Source organism: Ornithodoros turicata, chromosome 5, assembly GCF_037126465.1.
Source record: "Ornithodoros turicata isolate Travis chromosome 5, ASM3712646v1, whole genome shotgun sequence".
In the NCBI taxonomy this organism is placed as follows: Eukaryota; Metazoa; Arthropoda; class Arachnida; order Ixodida; family Argasidae; genus Ornithodoros; species Ornithodoros turicata.
Window position 1 is genome coordinate 67,303,537 of NC_088205.1, and position 10,906 is coordinate 67,314,442.

Genomic DNA, 10,906 nt, shown 5'->3' on the forward strand with positions numbered 1-10,906 from the left:
AGGATGGGAACAACCAATGCCTCCTTCCATGTATGTGGTAAAAATCCTTGTTGTCAAGACGTATTATACACATGAAGAAGAGCTTGAATTGACCGCCCGTCAAGGTTTCGAACAAAATAACTAACTTGTACAATTATCGTTTTAGAGTTACTTACAGTGCATCAATTAAACAAAACAACAATATTTTTTCTAAATTTAGCCCAACTCACAGCCAGGCCGATTTCGTATTCTCTTCGTAGGAACGAACTTTACAAATATTCCGCGTTCAAGAACCAACTATGGTCTACAGCTGCTTTCACACAAAGTACCACTTCTTGTTTATACACATTTACAAAATAACATTTTTATTGAATCACTTTCACACAGGTTAATAAGATCATTTTACGTTGACTGGGGTATGTATGTATTTCGTTATGTACATTAAACATTTATGTGTTTATTACTGTTTCATTTGTCTTATATTTTAGTGTCATGTTAAAGTCAATTAGTTACTGTTATCTTAGTGTACGCTATTGTTCGGGACAAATTTAAGTGTGCTAAATTTTTCATTTGTAATCCCGTTGATGTATTATAACTGAACATAATCCTTCGCTGCATGTGAACTTTGAGGGGGTCAGACCCCGCCAAGCTACAGTGTCGTAGCTTTTTGGTTTTACCTCCCGCAAAACCCTTGGTAAAGATAAATACTATTCTTATTATTTTGTTCTACGTAGCGGTCTGTCCAGAGGGTATGTTTCTGGTTAGTATGACAATTCAATCCATGACCAAAATCCACGGGAATGGCGCTGGTCATATTAACGAGGGTTCACTCTATATGAACAAGCGTGATAGTTCGCCATCGGCGCACCTCTCAGATTGGTTTTCTGCGCAGTCAGTTACATGGCAACAAGACAACCGAATTTGGTAAGGGCGAGATTGTTTGGAGGGGAAGTGCATAAAAGCAGACGGTTGTTGTTAGATGCATTTGTCTGTCTTTGTTTCGTTCACCCCATGCCATTCTAGCGAATGATACATTAGCGAATATCTAGGGAATGATACATTTTTGAAGACCTGCAGCGATCCACTGATTTTTGGCGAATTAAAGTTCGTCAAGTTTCCAATACGTGGAAGTCTATGGGCGATGCAACAATACCCCATCTCTCGGCACGCACGGTCGCGATATCTGGGCAAAAATTTCGTCATCCCCTACAGTAACAGTTTCGGAATGGATTACAATCAACAAGTTCAACAAATGTATTGCATTTTTCCAGATCCGTGCGCATGAAAATAACGTTTTTTTCGTTTGCTAGCGTGTTCTGCAGACTGGCGCAAAAACAAATAAAACAATTTTCCGACGGTGCCGTCATCCCTCGTCGTAAGCGAAGATAGATTTCTTCGAACAGTCTTGGTTGAAGGTCTGTGACGCTCTTTGTTTCTTAAAAGGCGATAAAAGCCGGGCTCTTTGGTCGTCCATTTTAAAAGCGATCGGGTCGTGCCAGCAGTGTTGTACATAAGCGTGCGCCTTGCGGATTAAAATTTTGTTTGTGAGTTCAGTGCTCTTCGTATCCGTCTCGTCCTTTTGTGCCCATGCACTGGCGACACAAAACGTAAAACGATGCCGAAGGGATAACTGTTGATGATGGCCACTGTTCATGCTGTTTCCGTTCGCCACAAGACCCTGGGGTCCTCAGCTTGTTCCTTTTCTCTTCTGCTGGTTTCGTTCAGGTCCTTACACGAGTGCCGTAATGGAGCATTGGGACAGCGCATCAGGGAATGGTGTAGATAGTATGGGCTGTAGCCATCGGGGGAAGTAATTCGGTTGTCGACACTGTTTCGAACGAATGAGGCCCGTGTGTTGTGTTCCTGAAGAAAGTGGTGTCATGGATGAAGATGTTGGTTGCGGAGAAGGTGTCACGAAAAAAAGGATCGATCCGCACAGCATTTCCACAGGATAAGAGAACAGAGCAGGAAGCAAAAAAAAAAAAAAAAGAAATACAAAGACGTGAGGCAAAACGAGAGAAGTCTTGTCTTGTTTCTCTCGGCCTGCAAGGTGGTCCATACCCAGAACTCAGGTATACACACCCGACGTCAAGTATGCACCACCTGTCATGCGTACTTCTTTGATCTTCAACGGGATAATACGGGCCTTTGACCTCAGTAGTCTTGCGTGGGGCGCAGAGTCCCACGAGTTTCCGTTGGATAGGCATGCACTTCAACCTCCAAGGAAACGTTTACCGTGCTGTTGTCTACTCTCGAGGCTAACAGAAAGAAGAAAGCCTGGTTTAGGTTGCCTAGGCCTTTTCCATGGACGGGGCACCCGAGACAACATTCCACGTCGTTTACATTCGAGCGCGCTCACAGTACTACTACTACTTCTTCTTCTTCTACCAATGAGATGATGGCCGTGAGCCACTAAGGGAGATTGGCCAGGACAGAAGGGACGAAAGATGTTTGTCTATGTCTATGCCTGTGCAGTAATGGTAGGGACTAAGGCCAGGTCAGATCCAAGTACTTCTTCTTCTTTGATATGTGGCTCATCTGAATAATTCCTTCTTCGACGTTTTTGAGCCAAGTCATCTTCGTCTTTGCTTATATCTAGTTAGATATTGCAGTTGAGGAACACGATGGTACTTCTCGCAAGACGTTTGATTACGTTACGACTGATGAGTGGACCGCTGGTAGCGTCAACATGGTGGTGATGGCCTCCGTTGTCGGCATCACAGAGGTGCACAACGTCACGACCGAAGTTCTGAGGGAAATTTGCGTCCTGGGACGACTTCTAAGGGAACTGTGCCGAATGTCTGAAAGCGTCTGAGGAAAACCCAGGAAAAAACCATAGACAACGCGACAGCGTCAACGTGGTGGTGGTGGAGAAAGGGTTCGGCGTTGTCGGCCTCACAGATGATGGCAACGTCACATCTGACGCCCTGGGGCAACGCGACAGCGTCATCGCGAGGGCATCGTACCTGTAGGGAACCAATCGCAGCATACAATCAGTCGATTGGACGCGGTGGATGCGGCACTTCGAAGGCCACGCTGTCGACGGTTTACTAGCAGTCCCTAGTCTTCGCCATGCTCATGAGTATTTGCATTTTCTATTTGTATTTATTTATTTCATTTCTCCTCCAAATGGAGGTCAGGCACAAAAGGGAAGAGTCCCTGACGAGGTGCCTGACCCGATACGACAGTCAAGTCGGTAAATACAATAACAACGTGCAGAAAACAAGTAACCGACAACATGACAATGTAGATAGACAAGAAACAAAAAAGAAAACAACAGTATCAGAGTCAATCGGTAGTGAGTAGCAGTTTCATTAAGGTCTTTTTATAGAAGTGAAATGATGAGAGTGGTTCGAACAGATATCTGCAGGAATTTAGAAAATCTGAAAGCAAATACGAAGTAGCTTGCATACCGTAATTGGTGCGGCTAAACGGAAGCGACAGAGATTTGGAGTTCGGAGTTTGTTTATTTATTTCCAGTACCCTGCAGCGCGGTAAGGCATTATAGCAAGGAAGTGGGTATTACACCTTACCAGGGGTGTGCAGTAATAGTAAAATTTTGTATTCTACTACTATAATACATTTTTATGTATTATAAATAGAACTCTAGAAGGTGATATAAAGACATTGAAACTATTGCTTATTAACGCACAAGCGTTCTTTCAGTAGTCTGCATTTCGCCAGGTACAAAAGTGATAACGAGCTGACATCTGTATAGAACATACGAAGTGGTCACGTGCAAAAAGAGGCGAGGAGAACCTAAAATGCAAAAACAGAGGGATAGAAAAAGCACGCACACTCTGGAACCAGAAACGAAAGCACAACTTCCCCAGTGGAAGCATCAGGGATGCGAGCGAAGGTCAAGACACATTCAAGACTACATACCTCAATTACTCTAGAAACGGTGTAATACTTACTCAGAGGTCGTAACTCTGACCTAAGGAGCGTCACCGGTGAACGTTATCATTAATTTTTCTTGTATGCCGCAGACCTTTGGGTACAGAGAGATGGGCGAGATCTTGCAGCACGGAATTAATGCATGCAATCGACCACCGCCCTTTTACCATAGGCAAGGTGCTGTGCCCATGGTCCAGTAGCCTTCATATGCATCAAGGTCTCCGTCACCCTTGGGATTTCCTGTCATCAACAACAGGCCTCAGATGAATCCTCATCTCCAGGTCGGACGGGTTGGGGACGTGTAGCTGCTCTGGTATTTAAGAGTGTGTGGATAGAAGAATAAAGTTAGTCATGAGTTGCAGTTTGTCCTGCCTTGTGTGTGCCTTTTGTCTGTGTTTGTGGCTGCGGCGTTTTGAACTTGTCATGTACCGACTTCCAAGAAATTAGGACTCTGAGTGACTCTCATCTCCATCATCATCTCTCACTATCTACAATTGGCACTGGGGCAGCGCCCAGCCTGCTGGCCGGCATCAGCCCCATCTCATCATCTTTATGTGTGTGTGTGTGTACAAACAAGGCCCTTTCTATTCCTTATTAACTCCGAATTCTCCCAAAGAGAGTGACCTCAGGGCCAGAAGTTACTGGAGCTTGATCAAAACTGCCTTTTGGGCCTGCATGCTGGTGACTGACAGGAGGCTCTCTTGCATTCCTTCTAGTTCAGACTCGATAAGGATGAGTAATCTCATTTACAGTACTTTTGTCGTCTGAAACAGTGTGTCCAGCCAGTCACTCTTGTAGGCGATTGCACCATGAGCTGTCGAGCAATTTTGGACAGCCCGTTTTTTATCATCCACTCTGAGCGAACTCCGGACTCTGCCGTACTGAGAGCGACCTGTCAGATGTGCTCGAAATTGATTTGCGATATCTCATCAGGTCGATGAGGCTATTCTTATTTGCCAGCCTTTTTCTAATACCGAAAATGCACTAGAGGACTGCCCCTTTGAGAACATCTTCAGCGTCTTGGCCGTGCGCCCTCGGACCTTTGTGCAGCATGCAGTGTGCGTGCAGACCTGCACCACCTACTTATGGACTGCCCGGACTACCAGCGGGAGCGTGCGATCTTGCAGCATGAACTGCATGCGATCGATCATCGCCCCTTTACCATAGGCAAGGTGCTGGGCCCATGGTCCTGGACCTTTCCTTTCTTTTTTTCTTAATAAACATATCCCCCCCCCCATGGTCCAGTCCAGCTCATACACGCCAAGGTCTGCGTCACCTCTGGGACTTCTTGTCATCAACAGGCCTCTCCACCCTGCTTTGACTACCGGACCCCTTATCATATCCATCATCATCTCTCATCACGTACAAGCGGCACTGGGGCAGCGCCCAGCCTGCTGGCCGGCATCAGCCCCATCTCATCATCGTATCTCTATTTGTGTGTGTGTGTGTGTGTGAGAGAACATCTTTCTTTTTCCTTTCTTTCCTGGGAATAGCAAGCCGCCGTAGCACAGGCTAACCTTTCCCTCCTATTTTTTATATAATAAACATATCCCCCCCCCCTACAACAATATGCTATGCAAGTAGGTGAAGGGACTGCGCATTCCTCTATCTTCCTCCTTTCTCCGTTTGTGAAGACCGTGCCCTATTTGGTTGAACTCAAAATAAGAAGAAGAAAAAAAGAGACTAAGCAGTTGTATACCCAAACAACGACCCTATGTTTCACGAGTTCCTTACTCGGGCAGTCACGTGAAGACTCTTCTATTTGTCTCCTTTCATGCGAAGATACACACTATTGAGACGTATGGGCTTCACATGTCCCAAGCGCTTTCAGATATTGCGACATCCTACTTGCATAATGCGACCTTCTGCAGCATACGCTACACTAACACACTGAACCGTGTGATATGCATGAGAACCTCAGGAAATCGCAGACATAGGAGAGCTTGCAGAAAAGGTTTTGGCTCTACCTACACAGAAAAAGACCACCCGACTTTTGGCGTATAACGAAACCAACGCAACAGAAAGAATACCCGTTTGTCAATATTCCGAAATGCGAAACGATACTTTCTGTGGTACACCTCCATAAGCTTCCACGAGCCTCAGTGCCCCATACCTTGCGCATCTGTATTTCGGTTATGCGTCGCAGTTCCCGGCATCATGTATAGTAGCATCTTTACGATTCATCCGATTTCGGTAGCATCAATTCAAGACGCAAAACCCCTGAGGCAAGGGAATGACTTCTAGATAAATCAATAGGTAGACCCTGTATGACGTGAAATTTTATTAGCAGTGATGCTTTCCAACCTCATTCATCTGCAGGCGTTCGGGAATCTCCTGTATTTCGGGCCTCGTACTCGTAGTATGTACAAAAAACAAAAAAAAAACAAAAAACAAAAACAAATCACCGACAGCAATTCCAAATATTGATTATCAAAATAAAACAAGACGAGTGAGCCGATGTGTAATTGAAAAAGGGATAGCGTTCTTATCAACACAAGAGAGAAAGATATTATTCTTTTTGAGATCCCATTACAGAGGGAATGATGAAACCTAACGCACCGTCCTAAGCTGCTACATAAATTTTGGTTTAATCTTCCCTTATGCTACCCCATCCCTCCAGATATGACATTGCAAAACAAGAATTACTACTTGAGAGCAACAGACGGCCAGAGCAACAAGCCGTCCAAAGCACTGTTCTTGGGGTTTCTATTCTGAACCACCCACTCGTCGGCATTGCAATTTATCGGGACGAGCATCGTGCTTTCCGCGGTCTTAAGCTCGACCAATGGCAGCCTTTGTCGAAGGATATTTGGTGCCTTATGGCAGGAAGGGAGGGCGAAGAAAAATTAGAAGCATACAAGCCATAGCAGGAAATAGACCACAGGGACGCCATAAATTTAACGGAAGGGCTTTAGAGTTTACCCGAAGAAGCACGTAAAATATCTATGCCTCGTGAAAGGGGGGGCTCAAAAGTATAGGCCCGCAAAAGCAAGATAATAGCGGCTTCTCGATGGCAACGGGTGTAAAGCTAAGGCTGCAAGTCGTTGAACTGGTGTGTTAGATGATAACACCGCCACCGCCGAAATAACGAAAACACGCGGAAGGAAGCAAAGACATCAAGATGAATAAAAGGGTTGTGCACCTTATGAGCTCCGTTAAAGGACCGTCTGGCTTCTACAAGAATAGAGAGGATATATATGCGGGGTCATCTACCGGCATTTACCAAGCGGTCAAAGGTCGCAGCGGAGTAGGAGAAGAGGAGGGTCTTCACCGTTGAAAAGAGAAAAATTCGTCTGAAAAGTGGTGTTCGCTTGAATTGCTTGCATCTTGACATGCTGTTGACATGCAATTATTGGCCCATGTCAGAGCCATGTCCCACACCGTCGAGAACTTCTGATGTTCTTGGAGTTCCTCTTGGCTACCAGCTTGCTCCAGACGCTGTAGGATCCACCCCTGCATCTCAAGGACCATTGGCGCTTCTTTCATGTGCTTCTTCCTTTTGTGCGACGTATAGCGTTGCGCAACCAGACGACGGGAGTTCGAGTTGGACTTGCACATAACTTGATTTTCATATTTCACATCTCATGCTTCTTGTGTAATGGGGTAGGGTACTGCTCTCAAGCGGTGAATCACCCCAGGCCATAGTCATGATTTAGTTGTTGCTGTTGTTGTTGTTGACATGCTGTTGTCGGCATTCTGTAACAAACGTCTTCTCTAGAATGGTAACACCATTGTAACTGTTCTGTGAGGAAAAAACAGTACTTTGTGGTTATTGAGCTCAAAACCCTTCGTTTTTTTTTTTTTTGCCTTCTTTGTGAAGACGGTTATTTTGTTTTCTTTGTGATAAGACGGTCTTCACCAGCATCAAGTTCAAAGCGGGGGAAAGAAAGGTAGAACAACAGGCGGGAACGCTTCCTCCTCTCCCCGCATCTTCCGTGCGCTCTTCTTTGTGACAATCAAGCAGGCGGGGCTAAACCGGACTAAACCGGGGCTAAACCGGACTTTTTACTAATTTTTTTAGACTATTTCTGTTGCGATACTGTGCATAGTTTTTTGTTGGGTCTGCGGTTATCCGTGGAGGACTTCATATTTCTGTAAAAAAAAAAAGTGAGGTTCGCTCGGCAATTTTCAAAGTTCAATTGAAAAAAATAAATTTCCCGCAATCAAAAATTGTCCAAAGCCTTCCTCAATGGTGGCAAAAGTTTCCAGAAAGTAAATGCCGAAAGTCCGACAATCCTCCGGCGAGTACGTCACCAGTTAGAATTTTTTATCACCTTAGGTGAAACACCCTGTATATGTATGTACTACACTGACAAAGATGCCACTAATTAAAAAAAAATGCTACAAATTAAAAAAAAAAATTCGGTGGCACCATGGCCTCAAAGCCAATCGTGAACCGCATTCATATCTCTCAACTGGAGGGCAACGTGAAAAGAGTTGCAAAATGGTGGAGGCGCGCGTGCCATCTGCTTTTCTGGTCTTCTTACTTCCGTTTTGACCCAGGTTGGCGACAGTCTGCGGTATCGATATTATTATCGATATTTGACTTCCCTTCCTCTTTTGCTTTCGTTCTGAAAGAAAATACGTCACCTCCACGATGGAGCACGCAATATTTTGTGGAACATCAGTCAGACAGTAACATGACTCCCTGAGTGCAGACCAGCCGCACCGCCCAGCAGCTCTTACTTACGTAAATAAAGCTGGAGCTTCTCCAGTTCGCACATCTTGGCAGGACAAAGGGCAGGAAGGAAGTTGGTGGAGCGACGTACGCCAACGCGTTTCTGTTTTTCTTTTTCCTTTTTTTTTGTTGGTCTGTGTTGGACAGTATAGCCTGAGTTTGGTCCGACTTCCGTGCGGGGATGTGATTGCCGGGACAACAGAAAGCAAAACGGTGAGAAACCTGACCTGTTTACCATGACGGCACACAAAGGAGGATACCTGATGATTCTGTGGACATACCCAAATGTACAGTGCTGGACAAAAGTTTACTGAACAGGCTTACCGTACAGCTTTGTAAACAGGCCACGCACATGTCTGTAAGTCCGTACGGTTCCATGGGCAGCTAGCGAATCACTCTGAGGAAGAAATGCGACGGAGCATGTTCTGCAAACTTTTGTCCAGCACTGTACGATGGCCATTGCATGTCATCTCGCCTCTCTTTTGCTCTCTTTGATGCAAGGGTGCAGCGGACGTGAAAGTAACAAAACAACAAAAACAGTCAGCATTATAAAAGTTTATGTAACGCAGTATAAATGTATTTTAGTTTGTACAGTGTATGATTTAAAAAGCGTAATATTAGATGACCTCTTGTTTACATCGCATGGTAGGAAGACGCAGTGCCTGAAAGTGTTCGTCTACGCATTTCGAGGGTCCCTGAGAGCAAAATACGAAAAATACCGATATGCGGTATCGCGATACCGATACTCTTTACTCGAGTAAAAAGTATCGAAATACCGATATCGATACTTCTTTTTTCAAGTAACGGGGTACAGCTACCGTTAGTAAAAAAAGTGACCGCGATACTTTGCCCGATACTTTCGTTGGAACTACGAAGATCACGCAACATGGAAATCTCGCTTACGTGAACACGCAATTTGAATAATAGCAAATGGGGAGAATAAAGCTTTGCAGTAAAAAGACAGCTTATTTATTATGTAGCTCGGACACTTCGCTTGACTTTTACCAATAGCTGGTTCTCAAAGTCCGGTGACTCAGTACTACACGGCAGCTTAGCAGTGGAATCCAGAGCGCACTATCAAGGACTTGACCTCTATTTGGTATAATTCCCGTTACGGAGCACGTAGGCGTGTCCACGGGCTCCTTGTCGAGCACTAGGCAGACCTGTGACAATGCATAATATTAAGAAATATGGTCGGTGAAGAAAGGATGGGGCACTAAAAACGTATCGGTATCGGTAACGATACGGAGATCACATTATTATAAATTTGTAACGGAAATACTTTTCCGATACCGATTTAAAAAAGTACCGCGATCCGCACTCCGATACCGAAAAAAGTATCGATTACTGTAACGGCATTACGTACAACACTTCCGGAGAGCCTCGAAGCCAGCTCCGCGCTACTCCATTCACTCTACTGGCAGAGTTCTGACGGCCATTGTGGAACGCCGCGTGGCAGCATGGAATTGGCAGTTAAACCGAAAAACAGTGTGTTCGAAGGCCTTTGAGGTGCTCGAGTGACAGCTCGCGTGGCTCAGTGGTTAGCGTGCTGGCCATGTCACGTCGAGACTGGGAGGTATCCAGGTTCAAATTCCGGGTCCGGCTGTGGTGTCTGGGGGTTTTCCTGGGTTTTCCTCAAACGCTTTCAGAGAGTTGGCCCAGTTGCCTTAGCATGTCGGCATGTCGGTTTGTCACAGTCCTCGAACAAAAGCAGCACCCCACACGAGTATATTGCAGTTCTGTTTCCCTGTTGCTTAAAAAACATCTGTCCGGCACAGTAACACGGGCAAGAAACTGCGCGAATGGCTGGCGCTCTGTTAGCAGCCATTCGCACACATGTGATTCCAATAACTATTCCCCTATATGGTGTCTGGTCCACACTTCGGGCCTCCGTAACTGGACACGCAGTGATACTCGGGAATGTTGTGCGCTTGCTAGTGTTTGACACTGACGGCAGATTTATGGAGGGGGGTGTTCTAGTCCCGAAGCGGGACAGAATAATGCGCTTTGTTGGTATCGGGCTAGCTCACGAAGAAGTCGCACTCTTTTCACGTGGAGTATCGGGCGCCTCGATGCTGTGCCACCAGTATTGGGCTGGTGTATTCTTCAATCAATCTGTGCAATAGTGTTCTCCTGGCTCAAGCTCCATCTCCATCCTCATCAAGTACAATCAGACTTTTCTTCAAGATTCTTCTTCCCTACTGCGCATCTCATCTCTACGAGGGACCTCACTTACCGGCGATTGGACATTTTTTGACCGCAAGTTTGCTTTGTTCTTATTCTTTGTATGTCGCCCTTATGTAATGCGAACTATAGTACTGTCAGACAACCTCCTCTCTCGTGTTCAACTAG